The sequence below is a fragment of the Elaeis guineensis genome, chromosome 1 (genome assembly GCF_000442705.2).
Source record: "Elaeis guineensis isolate ETL-2024a chromosome 1, EG11, whole genome shotgun sequence".
Lineage (NCBI taxonomy): Eukaryota > Viridiplantae > Streptophyta > Magnoliopsida > Arecales > Arecaceae > Elaeis > Elaeis guineensis.
In genome coordinates this window covers 58,321,997-58,328,467 of record NC_025993.2, presented here as the reverse complement: position 1 = coordinate 58,328,467, position 6,471 = coordinate 58,321,997, and the positions used below count along the sequence as shown (strand labels likewise).

The window sequence follows — 6,471 nt, the reverse complement described above, 5'->3', positions numbered from 1 at the left end:
GCTTAGCTACACCATAACTGAGAAGGAGTTCCTTGCCGTTGTCTTTGCTTTAGAAAAATTTAGATCTTATTTGGTTGGGACCCACACCATTGTTTACACCGATCACTCAGCCATTAGACATCTCCTAGCAAAGAAGGATGCCAAGGCACGCTTAATCAGATGGATTTTGCTCCTTCAAGAATTTGACCTAGAAATTAGGGACAAGAAAGGCACTGAGAACGTTGTAGCAGATCATTTGTCCTGAATTCCAGTCGCACCATCTAGTGAACCACCCATCAATGAATCTTTCCCAGATGAGCAACTCATGTCTGTGTCTACTGAACCTTGGTTTGCTGATATTGTAAATTATTTAGCCATAGGTAAGATACCTTCTCATTGGACTAAGCAGGATAAATATAAATTCTTTGCCCAAATGAAGTATTTCATTTGGGATGATCCTTATCTTTTTAAACAATGTCCTGATCAAATTATTAGAAGGTGTATCCCAGATAACGAAGTCAAGAATATTTTATCTTTTTATCATGATCAAGCATGTGGGGGTCACTTCGCATCTAAGAAAACTGCTGCTAAGGTTCTCCAATGTGGTTTTTATTGGCCCAATTTGTTTAAGGATGCTCATGAATATTGTAAAAGTTGTGCTCAATGTCAAAAAATGGGTCGAATCACCAAGCGACACATGATGCCACTCAACCCAATCTTGGTAGTTGAAGTTTTTGATGTTTGGGGGATCGATTTCATGGGACCATTTCCAAATTCCTTTGGAAATGAATATATTCTAGTAGCAGTTGATTATGTTTCAAAATGGGTAGAAGTAATTGCATGTAGAACACCCGATAGCAAAATGGTAATTAAGTTTCTTAAAGAAAATATTCTCTCCCGTTTCGATATTCCTAGGGCAATCATTAGTGATCGGGGAACCCATTTTTGTAACCGACCTTTTGCAACATTGATGAAAAAGTATAATGTCACCCACAAATTGGCCACACCATATCATCCTCAAACTAGTGGGCAAGTTGAAGTGTCAAACCGACAAATCAAACAGATCCTGGAAAAAACTGTTAGTGCCAATAGAAAGGATTGGTCTTTAAAATTAATTGATGCACTTTGGGCATACCGAACCGCTTTCAAGACCAATCTAGGAATGTCTCCTTACAAGATTGTGTTTGGTAAACCATGTCACTTGCCTATTGAGATAGAACACAAAGCCATGTGGGCCATCAAACAACTAAATATAAATTTGAACGACGCTAGAAACCATAGGAAGCTTCAGTTGAATAAATTAGAAGAACTTAGAAATGAAGCCTATGAAAATGCAAGGATATACAAAGAACGAACCAAAGCATTTCATGATCAATCAATTATGAGAAAAACTTTCAATATCGGACAAAAGGTGCTCTTATATAACTCTAGATTACATCTGTTTCCAGGAAAGCTTAGGTCTAGATGGACAGGACCATTTTTAGTAAAGAAAGTCTTTTCACACGGAGCTGTTGAGATAGAAAACCCAAGTAATGGTGTTATCTTTAAAGTTAATGGTCAACGATTAAAACCATTCTTGGAATTACCTGTCGAGACTGTTGAAGATGCCATGGTTCTTTATGAACCAACTTATTCTGATTAAATTACTTCGAGGTTTGGTTTGGCTGAAGACATAAAACTTAGCGCTTCTGGGAGGCAACCCAGCTTATTTAATTTCTAATATTTTTTTTGTTTTCAGTTTGCTTAGGACAAATAAATTAGATAAACTCCATTGGGGACAATGTCGGTCAAGTTGGGGGGAGAGCTTGAACAAAATCAGGTGTTATCATTTCCTTTTCCTTCCACTATGAGTTATTTCTTGCATTTAATATATTAAAATTTTTTTTTTTTTGAAATAAATTAATCTAGAAAAGAAATAAGAGTAAGTTAGAAAGTATTTGCTAATAAATGTAGTGAGTCATGGAGAAGATTAGCTGGTTAGACTCTTGGTGGCCTAGGTCATTTAAAGACTATTAGCACTTCCAATTGCACATGCACACTAACAAGGTAAAGTAGGTGTTAATTGTAAGGCCAATTAAGGATTTGAGTATTATTTAAATTAGATAATTTTTTCTACATCCCAATTGAAGAAATTTGAATTTAAGGAAAGAGCTACCTGCTTGAAATAAAATGCAAAACACAGAGTAAATGTGGATTGCCCTAAGCCTAGTAACCGGGTCTCTTCACCTAAGTCAAGTGTTGAGATTCACGTCAAACGGTGGTGGGAAGGCCAGGATGCTCAGCAAAAAAAAAAAAAAAAAAAAAAAAAACAGTGTGAAAGCTACCTTAGTTCTTTGTTTAATCTGGGGTGTATAGAAAATTAATCGAACTAAGTTATGAAAAATGATACAATTAGCCTGTACAAGTTAATACTGAAATACTAAGTTAGTTATCACTCACACAAGTGCTATAAAACTTTAAGTATACTCTAAGAAAGCTCCTAAGTAGACTGACTACCGATTCTAATTCGAAGCTCATTACTTAGTAATACTAGAAAACTTCTTGAATTTCGATCTTAAATTAATTTACAAAGGAAGGATCTTTTTGGAATATGATCTTATTTTGGTACATTGCTAAGGGACTAGCAATGATTAAGTTGGGGGGTGTGATTTATGTCACAAATTGACATAAAAAGTATCAATTAATATCTAAATTATCTAACTTTATTAGGAAATTGATACTTGTTATTATATTTTGCAGAAGAAGAGGTCATCAATAGAAAGAACAAGAAAAGAGGATTCCAACGGCGTAAATTTTATGCAAAACGGAGTTAAATTGACCCAAGAATTGAAGAATGAAAAAGAAGACTCAATTGGGTCAAACCCGAGTCAAATCAGGTCAAAATTGGTCAAAAATCAACTGATTTGGTGATCTGGTTAGCTGCTTGGTCCACAGCAATAGGCGCCTGGACCATGGACCCATCGGCGCACCATAAACCAGCCAATCAGCGAGTCTCGGCTCACCGCAACGCATCACGAGCCTGATCCACACGCGCGGTCCAGGGCTGATAAGGAGAGAGAAGAAGGTCCGAAGGGCAACCTGGTAACTTCACATCACTCGATGGTCTGATCTTCTCTGATCAAGATCCAACACTCCACATTTTTGCGCCATCGGACGGCCACCATCGCAGCCGGTCAAGGTCCAACCGTAATCAAGACAATTGCAAGAATCAATAAACACTAGGACAACACGAGATCCTTCTGCAGCGCGATCCAACGGACGAAATCTTCCAGCACCTTGATCGGACGGTCCGCAATGCATCTGACCTGATCCCATCTCTGCAGCACGATCCAACGATAGCGCTTCACCCAGATCATGATCTGACGGCCCAGAATCGCTTTCGGCTTGATTTATTAGATGAATTGGGTCCTTTAGATGAAGATCGGATGGCTGAAACAATTTCTAGGGTTTCTTGATGGATTTAAGTGCTTTTTGAGCGAGATTTGAGCCCCTAAACCCTCCTAACAGCCCTCTAAAACCTCTTTGTCCCACATCTAAAGTTTTGAAAACCTTATAACCCCCAAATGCCAATAAAAAGCCCCCAAAGACCCTTGTTTTAATGATTCTTGCCTTCCGATCAAGCTTGTAACCCTAGATAGTGGGGTTTTTAGCTTTCTTCTCAAGCCTCGAGCTTTGAGGTTTTTGTAATAATTTTTTTTTTATAAAATCTTATTTTTATGCAATTTTATCTCTTTACATTATGCAATTTATTTTTCTTACAATTAGGATAGTTTAATTTATGCAATTTAATTTTATGCAATTAGGTTAGTTTAAATTATGCAGTTTAAATTTATGCAATTAGGATAGTTTAATTTATGAAATTAGGGTAGTTTATTTTTTTGCATTTAAATTTTGCAAGTAGATTTAGATCATGTCTAGCTAAGCATCCCTTCTAGGGTTTGCGATGAAGCTAGATCATGAGTAGGGGTTTTACATAGGGTTCTTTCTTTTTCTTAGGGTTTCTTTTTCTTCCTCTTTTACCAAGAATTTTTAATGAACTACAGTTGGGTCAGAGTCCCTTCATAGTTCATGCTTGATTCAATGCATAGGAGGAGAAAACCCTAAGGGATCCTAGTTACTACTCTCCTGTAAAGAATCTTGATGGGTTATCGTTGGGCCTTAGTCCCTTCATAATCTATGCTTGGGAAAGACAAGAGGAGTAGTCTTTAGGATCAATAAAAAAAATTCTAGGTAGAATTCCCTAATCTAGATCTAGTGGATTCAAAAACCCTAGATCCTTAGTCTGATTGTCTTTAGCAAACAACTTTTGATTTTCGATTTTCGTTAAAGCTCGCTTGAGCATAGATTTGAAAATCATTTTTAAACCAAGTCTCTATGGGATCGACCCGTACTCGCTGGTCGTGCTACTCTGCACACTGTGCGCTTGCGATTTTATTTACAAATTTTAAGATTTGCACATCAAGTTTTTGGTGCCATTGCCAGGGATTTGGCGTTTTAAATTATTTTCAAATACTTGTTCTTCGTGCTTTATAACTCTCTTTCTTTTTCCTTTAGGTTTCTAGATTTAGTTGGTGATTGCTGAAAAACTCAGGTATGCTTCTAATTTCTCTTTTATTATTTTTAGTTAATTACTTTTCCTTTTAGATCTAATCATTTGAATTTACTTAATCACAAAAAAAAAAACAAAACAAAACAAAAGACATTTCATAATCATGAAGTAAAATATCAAAATAAAAAAAAAATTCTAAATTAAAATCTTTTACATTCCTGGTCATCTTGTTTATTTGCATTTGCATTTTCATAATTAATCTAAGGGCATCAACCTATTAACAAGATAAGGTGGGGATTTCATTACCCTTTCTTAGCCCAAAAACCATCTCCATCATATTGCATTACCTAGACCTTTAATCTTAAAATCAATTAGACGTCAACCTTAAGAAATTCGAGCTCAATAGGACAAGGAACCCTAAGAGTTCTACCAAGTTTGAGTTGTTTGATTAGTTGGTGTCTAGGTAAGTCCCTGAGGGTGGTTTGTTAAATTGGTTCAGTTGCTGGTCTGGCCAACTCGTTTGGTGTCTAGAAAGGCAACGATGAGTGAACCTCCCACCTCTTATACTTACCTGGCTAACTAGTTGATCAATCTCCACTTGGAAGGCTTGAAGGGTCATCTTGGAACAGTTAGGAGCTGTCTAGATTTAGGTTAACCCTAGGATAGATTGAGTTTAATTTATTGTTTCACTTGTTTGAAAAATAAAAAAAAATTATTAAAATTTAAATTAATTTGGTTACTTTTCTTTAGATTTAGGACTCCTTAGGATCTTTTCTTTAGAACTTTTTCTCTTTTCTTTCTTTTTCTTATACATAAAAATTTTTATAAAAAAAAATTATATAAACATCGAGAACCGTACACCTCGTGTGTGGAGAAGAGTGTCGGGTCGTCTAGTTAGAATTGAGTCAATTCCTGTTGTTCCAATGGCTGAACCAATCCAACCCATGACCCTTAAGGATTTGTGTTATCCAGTTGGCTCCATCCAACTATCTTGTATCAGGATGCCACAACCCACAGCTAACAATTTTGAAATCAAACCTCAAATCATAAATATGCTTCCAAAATTCACAGGATTAGAGGATGCTTATATATTTATTAGAGAATTTGAGGAGGTATGTGCAACCATGAAACTGCAATTAACAGAGGATGAGGTCAAACTTAGATTAATCAACTTTGCCCTTAAGGATAATGCTAAGAAGTGGCTTTATAGTCTGCCAAACCATTCTGTCACTACCTGGGAGGGCTTTGTGAGAATATTTTTGAAAAAGTATTTCCCCCATCATAAAATAGCTAGGATTAGGAATGAAATAAATCAATTTTACCAACTAGCTGGTGAATCATTTTGGAAGTACTTTGATCGTTTCAAGAATCTTTTGACCCAATGCCCACACCATGGAATAGAAACTTGGAGACTATGCCAGATCATCTATGAGGGATTAGATTCAAACTCAAGAACCATGCTAGAGTCCATGTGCCAAGGCTAATTTATGGACAAAGAAACTACTGAAGCTTGGCAATTCTTAGAAGATCTAGCTGAGAAAAATTTACAGTGGGAAACAACTGGGGAACCTGATAAAGCTACACCTTCAAGAGGAGGAATGCATCAAATTCAACCAACCCTAGCATCAGAGGTCAAGATTGCAACCTTAACATGTAGATTGGAAGCTTTAGAATTACAGAGACCAGCCAATGTAAATCAAATATCTGCACCCATGTGTAAAGGGTGCAATGCACCAGACCATGTCTTAGAAGAATGTTCCTACTCGAATGAGTGTGCACAGGTGAATGCCACCTATCAAGGACCATTGAACAATCCTTATGCACCCACATATAACCCAGGTTGGAGGAATCACCCAAATTTCTCATGGTCCCAGAATCCTAATGTAGGCAATCCAAATTTCAATCAGCAAAATCTAAGGTCCAACCCAGTGATGAACAACCCG

At 36.7% G+C, this 6,471-nt stretch overlaps 1 non-coding gene across 1 annotated transcript; it reads right to left on the bottom strand.

Annotated features, from left to right (window-relative positions):
* Positions 1 to 5,820: 5,820 nt before the first annotated feature.
* Positions 5,821 to 5,927, bottom strand: LOC140854911 (small nucleolar RNA R71). The gene has a single exon (XR_012138005.1). It is a non-coding gene; the product is annotated as a small nucleolar RNA R71 (small nucleolar RNA).
* Positions 5,928 to 6,471: the final 544 nt, after the last annotated feature.